This window comes from Wolffia australiana, chromosome 5, assembly GCF_029677425.1.
Source record: "Wolffia australiana isolate 7733 chromosome 5, ASM2967742v1".
Classification (NCBI taxonomy): domain Eukaryota; kingdom Viridiplantae; phylum Streptophyta; class Magnoliopsida; order Alismatales; family Araceae; genus Wolffia; species Wolffia australiana.
The window spans coordinates 2,930,760-2,941,896 of NC_135839.1; positions in this window are offsets into that span (position 1 = coordinate 2,930,760).

Genomic DNA, 11,137 nt, shown 5'->3' on the forward strand with positions numbered 1-11,137 from the left:
CTCTAGCTGGAGAGAGTGAAATTATTGGACGAAAATGCCCCTGAAAATGGGCTTATTTACTAGGACCCATTTGAGAGGCCCAGCAAGGGTGAAACCCTAGTTTTATTTAGACCAAAATGTCATTAGAATGTTCGTTAGGACGGAAGTTTATATAGTTATTCCATTTATTTAAAAGGTTTTAACTAGTTATTTTTCCTTTTAGGTAACTTTCTTTTGATAAGTTATCTAAAGATCCCAAATAGCATGTAAAAACCACTAACATATTAAAAAAGAAAATTTAACCAAAATTTACTCTGGCATTGCCTAATCCTTTTGGTTGCTCAGCCGCCGCACAAATCCTAGCTCATGTTCTTCAGTCTGCCACCAATTCCCCTTCCTCTTCGGTATTTATATGTCTCTCCTACAGGAGAGAGTGAAATTTCTCTGGACAAACATGCCCCTGATAATGGCTTTATTTACAACGTGTTTTCTGGGACCCATTTGAGAGTCCCAACGAGGGTGAAACCCCTAGTGTCTAATTTTGACACAAATGTCATTACAACCTAATTATACTTGGTCCATACCTAGATTGGGACTGAATCAAACTTTAGTTAGGACTCATCTTTAGTATTTGGACACAAATTTATGATCACCTTTTATAGCCCACAGCTGGATTGGGACTGCACAGATCTCGTCTCTAGTTGGAGATATAGTTAGAACTCTCTTACAGCAGAGAGTGGCGTTTATTTGGACTAAAAGGCCCCTGAAAATGTTTTTATTTACAGCGTGTTTTCTAGGACCCATTTGAGAGGTCCAACAAGGGTGAAACCTTAGTTTTATTTGGACACAGATGCTGTCATAACTGTTGGGTTCTAAGGGCCTTGACATGGATGAACAACACAAAACGATGCGCAGCGGAAGATTCTTTTTGCGAATCGAACGTCATCAACGAAAACATTAAAACGATGTACATTTTTACGAATCTCATTCGTGATTTCTTCGATCCTGGAGCGAGACGAGTCGAGCTGCTCAAGTGTGCAGCCTCTAGATGTATCCACGCGGTCCTCGGCGCGTCGGATCTCCTCCTTCTCGTTGACGAGCCCCGTTCTTTCTCCGTCGACGTCGTTACGTCGTCCCGATCACATCAGGGATGGAGAGGGGGTGCGGGGAGAGTGGAGAAGAAGGGGAAAGGCCCCTGAACAATTTTGGCCTAGGAGAATTTCGTTAAGGGCCTTCCCCTATTTATACTAAGTGGGTATTTTTCATAAAACCCCCAAAACTTAAGTATATCTTCCAACGTCCAAAAGACCATTTGTATGTGACCCTCTAGGCCCATGTATCAGTCTAGTTAACGCCTCCAACGGCCCAATAACCTTTATTGGCCTTCCAACTTAATTAACTATATCATCATATAGATTAATTAACATCGGATTGATTTAACCCAATCGATAGGTCGAGACTTCGACACGTGGGGTGCCAAGCTACACCTCGTGTCCTAGAAGATACAAAGGAGTGTGTATCGACTCACTCATGGAACCTGTTCATCATCATTACCGTGTATGTATAATCCCTCATCCACTTGATGCTCCTTGGACGACTTAGGGTATGGTCAACTGTCAAACCCTAATCAGTCATCCGAGTTAGTACTGATGCATTCGGAAATCATCGGAGAACTCTTCTTCGATATTTTACTGCCTTGGCCAAGGACTTCGTTGCATCGTCTTCCTTGAGCTGTCACCTCTTATACCGAGGGTGGACGATCCCATCTTGACTACTCAATCGCCTTCGTGTACTTCTTAATGCACCCGAACTAAGACCGTTTAGAATCCCATGATTAGAGACTCGTTGGCCATAGCCAAAGTACAACCGTCCGTCCACAAAACGTCTTTGGTGTCTCAAGTCTAAGGACCACTTACACAACCGTGACGTGAATCTACATGATTGACAGTTCGGTATAATACCATTTAGGGATTCGTACGGATCAATTTAGTGAACTCTTTCACTAAAGAGCACCCACTATCTATCCTTAGTGTCGCCACACTAATGGCTACGGGACCGGCCATACTCATCATATGAGTGAGGCTAGATAGTGTTATTCTATCCGGATACTTCGATGTCCTTCTCGTGTATCCTTTGAATAGGAATGTTTAGAACACATGCTTAAAGACGAGTGATCTCCGTATTATGATCTCATCATAATTCACTAAGTCCGATCATGTATTCATGGACTTCATTATACGCATCACACGTGCACTATAATGAATATGTTCTATTAATGAACATGGAACGAGATGTGGAATGTGTGATTGGCTTGCTAGCCACATATATTTCCATCAGTAACTATTTTTTTTGATTGGGACTGGACCAAACTTTAGTTGGGACTCATTTTTAATATTCGAAAAAATTATGCTTACCTTTTTTAGCCCACAGCTGGACTGGGACTAGAGGACTCATCTCTAGTTAGAGAATTAGTTCGAACTCTCTTACAGGAGAGAGTGCAGTTTCTTTGGAAGAAATTGCCACTGAAATTGTGACTTATTTAAAGCATGTTTTCTAGGACCCATTTGAGAGGCCCAACAAGGGTAAAACCCCTAGTTATTATTAGGGCTGGTATCTAATTTTATTTTAGACACAAATGTCATTAGAATCTAGTTATACTTAGCCCATATTGAGGTTGGGACTGAATCAAACTTTAGTTAGGACTTTTATTTAATATTTGGACATACATTTACATAGTTATTTTATTTATCTAAAGGTTTTAACGAGTTTTTTCCTTTTAGGGAATCTTTTCCAATACATTATGAAGATCCCAAATAAAATGTAAAAACCTCTAACATTTTAAAAAAGAAAATTTACCCAAAATTTATTCCCTCATTGCCTGATCCTTTTGGTTACTCAGCCACCATGCAAACCCAAGGCCTTGTTCTTCGGTCTGCCACCCTGATCCCCCCTTCCTCTTCGGTATTTATAGGTCTCTCTTAAAAGAGAGAGAAATTTCTTTGGACAAAAATGCCCCTGAAAATGGCTTTATTTACAGCCTGTTTTCTAGGACCCATTTCAGAGGCCGAACAAGGCTGAAACCCTAGTTTTATTTAGGCACAAATGTCATTAGAACCTAGTTATAATTGGCCCATACCTAGATTGGGACTGAATCAAACTTTAGTTAGGACTCGTCTTTAATATTTGGCCAAAACTTAATATAGTTATTTCATTTGTTTAAAAGGTTTTATTGAGTTTTTTCCTTTTAGGGAATTTTCTTCCAACGCATTATCTAAAGATCACAAATAAAATGTAAAAACCTCTAACATATTAAAAAAGAAAATTTAACCAAAATTTACTCTCATTGCCTGATCCTTTTGGTTTCTCAGCCGCCGCGCAAATCGTAGCTCTTGTTCTTCCATCTGCTGCCCTAATCCCCCCCTCCTCTTCGATATTCATAGGTCTCTCTTAAAGAGAGAGTGAAGTTTCTTTGGACAAAAATACCCCTGAAAATGGCTTTATTTACAGCGTGTTTTCTAGGACCCATTAGAGAGGCCGAACAAGGGTGAAACCCTAATTATTAGGGCTGGTGTCTAATTTTATTTTGACACAAATGTCATCACAACCTAGTTATACTTGGCCCGTACCTAGATTGGGATTGAATCAAACTTTAGTTAGGACTCATCTTTAGTACTTGGACACAAATTTATGCTCTCCTTTTTTAGCAGACAGATGGACCGGGACTGGACAGGACTCTGTCTCTAGTTAGATATTTAGTTAGAACTCTCTTACAGGAGAGAGTGAAGTTTCTTTGAATAAAATGCCCCTGAAAATGGCTTTATTTACAGCCTGTTTTCTAGGATCCATTTGAGAGGCCCAACAATGGTGAAACCCTAGTTTTATTTGGATACACATGTTGTCATAACTATTTTTTGGACTGGGACTGTACCAAACTTTAGTCGGGACTAGTCTTTGATATTCGAACAAATATATGCTTACATTTTTTAGCCCACAGCCGGACCGGGACTGGACAGGACTCGTCTCTAGTTAAAGATTTAGTTAGAACTCTCTTACAAGAGAGAGTGAAGTTTCTTTGAACAAAAATGCCACTGAAATTGTGATATTTACAACATGTTTTTTGGGACCCATTTGAGAGGACTAACAAGGATAAAACCTAGTTATTAGGGCTGGCCTGTAATTTTTGTTGACACACAAATGTCAATAGAACCTACTTATACTTAGCCCATACCTAGAACAGGACTGAAGCAAACTTTAGTCAGGACTCGTCTTTAATATTAGGATGAAAAGTTATGCTTACCTTTTTAGCCAACGTCCTGATTGGGACTGAACCAAACTGTAGTTGGGAAGTCTTTAATATTTGAACAAAAATTTATCGTTATTTGTTTTAGTCCACAGCCAAACCGGGAATGGACTGACCTTTAGTTAGGACTCGTCTATAGTTAGAGCTTTTTGGACTCGTCTTTAGTTAGAACTCTATTCTAGGAGAGAGTGAAAATTTTGGACAAAAATACCACTGAAGTTTTGATTTCTTTATGACATATTTTCTAGGACCCATTTGAGAGGCCCAACAAGTGTAAAACCTAGTTTTTAGGGCTGGTATCTAATTTTTTATTAGACGCAAATGCCATTAGAACCTAGTTATACTTGCATTTTTTGGCTCATACCTATACCAGGACAGGCCCACAACCATTAAAGACGAGTCCTAACCTATTTAGGACTCGTCTTTAATATTTAGGTGAAAATGTATGCTTACCTCTTTTGGCCCACAACCATATCAGAACTGGACCAACGCTTAGTTAGGACTCTTCTTTAGCTAGAGTTTTAGTTAGAACTCTCTTCCAAGAGAGAGTGAAATTTTTGGACGAAAAAAGCACTGAAATTGTGAATTATTTACTACGTCTTTTAGGACCCATTTGAAAGCCCCAACAAGGGGGAAACCCTAGTTATTAGGACTGGTTACCAATTTTTATTTAGACGCAAATATCATTAAAACCACTTTTTGGGTCGGGACTGGACCAAACTTTAGATAAGACTCATCTTTAACACTTGAACAAAAACTTATGCTTACCTTTTTTAAGCCAACAGGCAGAACGGGACTGGACCGACCTCTAGTTTGGACTCGCCTTTAGTTAGAGCTTTAATTAGAGTTCTCTTATAGGATAGTGAAAATTTTGGACAAAAATGCCATTGAAGTTGTGATTTATTTACAACATGTTTTCTAGGACCCATTTGAGAAGCCAAACAAGGGTAAACATAATTAGGACCAGTATCTAATATTATTTAGACACATGCCATTAGAACCGAGTTATACTTGCATTTTCTAGCCCACAGCAAAATATGGATTGGAACTAACCTTAATTAGGAATTTTATTTAATATTTGGATAAAAATTTATGCATACATTTTTAGCCCACAATTAAACTAGAACTGGAGCAAAATTTTGCTAGAACTCGTCTGTAATATAGTGGACGGAAATTTATGCGTACATTTTTTAGCCCACAGTTAGACTAGGAATGGACCAAACTTTAGTTAGAACTTGTCTTTAAAATAGTGGACAAAAAAATATGCTTACATTTTTTAGCCCACAGCCAGACCTAGAAGGGACTGGACTTTAGTTAAGAATCATCTTGAGTTAGAGCTTTAGTTATAACTCTCGTACAATAGAAAGCGGAATACCACTAAAGTTGTGTTTTATTTACATGTTTTTACTACCCATTTGAGAGGCCCAACAAGGGTGAAACCTATTTAGGACTGGTCTCCAATATTTAGACTCAAATGTCATTAAAGTGTAGTTATGCTTGCATGTTTATCCCACATCCAGACCTTGACTAAAAACTGAGACTAGATTAAGACCGCTCTACGCTACCCACAAGGTTTGTTATCTAAGATAGGTTTTATTCCGAATGATTGGACTAATTATCTAATGGATGATGGAGGAAAAAATTTGGAAGGATGATTATTTTTATCAGTTTGGGACAATACCAGATCAGCTTGAGATCGGACCAAACTTTTGGTAATGGTTTGATCTTCGCTAAAAACCAGGACTGGATCAAGACCGTCCAACCCTACCCACAAGGTTAGGTTTGCTAGTTGAGATGAATTTTCTTGTGTGAGATGGAGCCTAGAGTCATATTTGATACATATAATGATATTTGGTATCAATTTCCAATAATGATAATGATACAATGATCCTTGATGATACCCAGTACTATACTCAATATCGACAATAAGTTAACTTGTCTAATATTTCTGACTTTTTTTCTTGATGACCCATAAAATATTCTGATAAAAATATTCCATGATGATAACCAATATTGTCCCCACTATCATCTCAATGTCTTCACTATATAATAGATTTCACAAGTAATGGATGTAGGGATAGGGAATTTGATCTGATAGTTTGAATGTTCAATCTGCTTGAGCATTAAAATGATCAGGCTCGGGACATGTATGATTCATAATCAATCTTCATATCAAGTTTGGATCTTAATTTTTTATCCGATCCAATGTTCAGATTGAATAATCTGGTCTGATCTGATTCAAAGCAGCAGTTCAGATCACTTCAAACTGTATACATTAATAAAAAATAAAAAATAAATGTATATAATAAATTAAATAATAGAGAAAGGGAACCAATGAGAGAAGGAAAGAGAGAAATAACCCAAGAGAGAGAGAGCTAGTAGAGACATAGAGAACAAGCAAGAGAGAGGCAGAAAGAAAACGGGAGAGAGAGGACGAAGTTGTACTTTCATTTTTTAGCCCACAGCAGGATTGGGACTGGACCAAACTTTAGTTAGGACTTGTCTTTTATACTTTGGACAAATATTTATGTTTAGATTTTTTAGCCCATGGCCAGACCGGGAATGAACTGAAATTTACTTACAAAACATCTTTAATATTTTGGATGAACATTTTAGCTTACATTTATTGGCCCACAGCCTCACAAGGACTGGGCTGACCTCTAGTTAGGACTTATCTTTAATATTTTGGAAAAATATTTATGCTTACATTTTTCTGCCCATAGCTGGACTGCGACTGGACCAAAGCTTAGGTAAGGTTTAGGTCTTTGGCTAATAGCTAGGATTGGATTGGGTCCACGCAACAATATTCCACTACGTTTGTTGCGTAAGATATGTTTTAGGCAGAATGGGCAGGCTAGTTATCTAGCAGACAACATAGAAGCAAATTTGAGAGGGCAATGAGTTTTCTCAATTTGGGACTTGGCCAGATCAGGCTGAGGTCAGACCAAAAGTTAGGTAATGTTTAGGTCTTTGCTAAAAATCAGGATTGGACTGGGACGGTCCAACCCTACCTACAAGGTTGGGTTTATATCTAATGGATGACAAAGAATAAAATTTGAGAGAGTGATTTTTTTTAGGTGGAGACCGGACCAGACCATATTGAGACTGGACCAAAATTTATGTAAGGTTTAGGGTCTTTGCCAAAAATTGAGACCGCCCAACCCTAACCACAAATTTAGGTTTGTTGTCTAATATGGTTTTTTGTTTGAAGGCTTGGCCTAGTTATCTTATGGATGAAAGATAAGAAAATTTGAAAAAAAGAATTCAAGAGAAAATTGCCTCTATAATTAGTGAGAGAGAGGGTTTAAGACCGTTGGCTTATCCTATTTGGGTTTAAGTCCAAAGGGTTGGCCAAACCATATGGTGGTACACAAAAAAATCTTAGTTTTTGAAGCCCGAGAATGGTTTTTTTTCTTCAATAAAGGTTATTAATAGGTCTTATTCATGTAAAAGAGGCTGCATAAGGATTTTTTAAATTTCTCAGGTTCAATCCTGTCTCAAACCAATCCTGAGGCCCATGTCAACTTTAAGACCTTTGGCGTAAAAGGTTGGCCTGCATATCTCAGCTTATTCTCTTTCACTGTTTCTCAAACCATAGCTCCTGATATTTTCTACCACCTTAAAGCTAACATCCAATTATTTACAATCCTCTCTTATTTAAAAGGGGAGCATAAATATTGTAGGTTAAAATGCTAGTGTACGGAACCTTTTATTTAGATTTTTTCCATAACCTAGTTGACGCTCGTAAATAGTTAACGGGCTTTGCCCAGAGGTTTTGCCTACCTAGGTTATGGACTGGAGAAAGGACCATTTAAGAGGTTAATCAGTGTCATTGATAGGCCTCTCTCATATAGCAAGTGAGACACAGACTAAAGTTTGGGTCAGAGGATAGATAACTATAATGGATTATCCATCATAGTAGGGCCTTAACGATATATGGTAAAATTAATATCCGATATCTATAACAAATTATTGATCAGAGGCCAGACCCAAATCAGAATCAGATATTGATAAAAAAATTTGTTATCGGTTTGAATTTGCTCGCGTAGTCCATCAATGTAGTATTCTGAAGATATACCTTCAAATTTTAATTTTCAGTAAAGTTATTGACTTATATTTGCACTTATAATATAACTTCAAGAGATTTTTGAGGGAAATGGGATAACATCGGTACAAAGTCAACTAAAATATGAGATAATGTAAAATTATAACACAAAGTTAAGCTAGTAATCCTTTCCAATGTGGTAGGGATCTCCCATGGGAGATTTTAGATAGTAAAGTCCCTAAACTGAGGGCCCAATTTCATTTCTGTGAATGTAAATGTTAGTTATAAATGCACAATTTTCAAGTTTTTCCATACGAGAGAAATCCTACATGCATATATGATACTTATAATGATATTCATTACCAATATCTGACACCGATAGTGATACTGATACCTGCTACCAAACTCAATATCCACAATGATCTAACTGGAGTAATATCTCCCCAATATTGTCTCTATGGTCCACACAACATTTTGATATCAATATCTGATACGGATATCCAATATAGTCCCTGATGAAGGCAAATTGTGTATCTAATTTTACTGTCATTGCAATTTAATTTTCCTAAATCAAATACATTTAATAAAGTAGAAAACTCTCTTGATTGTATAGTAAGAGAAAGATTGTATCCACAAAGACTGGCCTTTAGATGTGACTTTAATAAATGAGTTATAGTTAAGGAGTAATAATTGGAATAAAGACACTGAATATAGTATAAGATAAGTAATAATTAGTTAGGCGTAGTATCCAATGGATTAGAGAATTTAAGATAATACTTAATGATAATGAATAGTAATTGATATGAGATAGAACTAGAGACAGAGAGAATATAATATATTATTTATATATTTTTGTAGATACTAGAGATAATAAAGAAGATATTTGGAAAGAAGTGATTGTATTATTTTTAATACAGATAGTGGGAGGAGTAGAGAAGATTAATAAGATAGAATAGTAAAATACTATTGATAGGAGATAGGAGGCTACTTATTTAGTTCATAATAAGCTATATGTAAAATAGGAAGTGGATATAATAATGATATATGTTGAATGAGATAGTGAATAAGATTTTATGGTAATTAGAAGTAATGAGTTAACTGATGGGAATAGTTATTTCAACAAGAGTTAAGAGGAAGAGTGGGGAAGAGAGGGGATAAAATTATGATAGATAAGGTAGATAAGGGATTACATAAGTTATAAGAGACTTAAGAGATTCAATGAGAAGAGTATTTAAAATAGTTCAATTAAGTAGATAGGTAGAGAGAGAGAAGATAGAAGGGGAATAAGAGTAATTAGTAGTTTGATAGTTATCTTATTAGATCATTAGGAATACCTTGTCATAATAGAATATGATTTATATATCTGTAGTCGTATAAATATTTATATATTCAAATTTTACGTAATTTTGCATTTCTTTAAAAGGAAAAATTGGGAAGGAACTTCGCTAATTGATAAATATTCTCGAATGCACACTGAAAATTTATTGAAATGACACAATGAAACCGATTCCTGAAAATTTATTGAAATCAAGCTTCTCTTCTACTTAAATTGAAGTAAATAAAATCAATGGTGTTCATAAATGAATTTTATACCAGATTAAGTAGAGATCGTACCCGATTATCCCTGATTCGAAGAGCAAAGTGTGGGGGCTCAATCACGGCCGCCTAATCTCAGTGTACTCTCTCCATGGCTCTTCTCGTCCTTGCTGGAACAAATCTTTGTCTCTCTGTACTCTTGCTGGTGCCATTCTGGGTGATTGGAGCTGTTAGGAAGTATTACGACACTTCCTTGGCTTGTCCCGCTGCAAGAAGGGTCTCCCGCCATCGAGCCCCTTTAAAGGCTTGGGAACATCCTCCCATGGCCATCAATGCACTGGGATGGCCATGGGGGTCCTCATAGGCCATCAAATTTCCCCAGCAGTTCCCCCTACTAGCCAGAATCCACCTCCCAGTGATGGTGTCAACACCCAAGGACAGAGATGGATGGAATTACCCTTGGCCATTTGATCTCCTTCATATGGGGTCTACTGGGTGCGATTAAGTCGCAACGGTGGACCCCTTTAAGTTTGGTGCACCCATGAACCATGTCAGCACCCTGTCATCAGCCTCGTTTACCATTTTCTCACTCCTGAATTGTCATTTATGGGGCCCAGTCATCCTCGTCAGCCATCGTGGCCAATCAGAGCCCTGCAAAAGGAAAAAAGAACATAGGTTAACTATAGTTTGTACTTTTTAATCTTCCTTATGGAGATTGGACGGTCAAGATTAAACTCCGACTTATGAAGTGGATTGTCATGATGCAGGCTTCTAGTCAGATTGCCATGAAGTCCAGTCATAATTCCTTTTACATTTCTGAGTATCACAGCCTATTGGGCTGCATTCCCTTTGTTGCTTCTCAGCCTGGCCCGATAGGGAGCTGAAATAAATCTACAAATATGATCCCATATCAAAAAGTTTCAAACATATAACTATAAAATAAATCCCATCAGATGTTATAGATCGAAATAAATAAAGACTACCCCTCTATTTCATGTGGACTCCTTTATGGTGGCTCTTGTGGGCTCCTTGGTGTGGGCTCTTGTGGGATCCTTGGTGGATGTGTTGGGGCTCGAGCGGCCTGCGTTAGCCCATGTATGGCTGGCTTGGCTGTTGCACCCTGGCTCAACCCTAGCTTCTTACTTAAAACCCAAAAAAATATTATTATATATATATATATATATGTATATATCTTTTTCTATCTTTCTCTCCTTTATTTCTTTCTTGAACTTTGATTTCCTCCTTGCAGAAGCATACATTGACATACTAACAAGGCC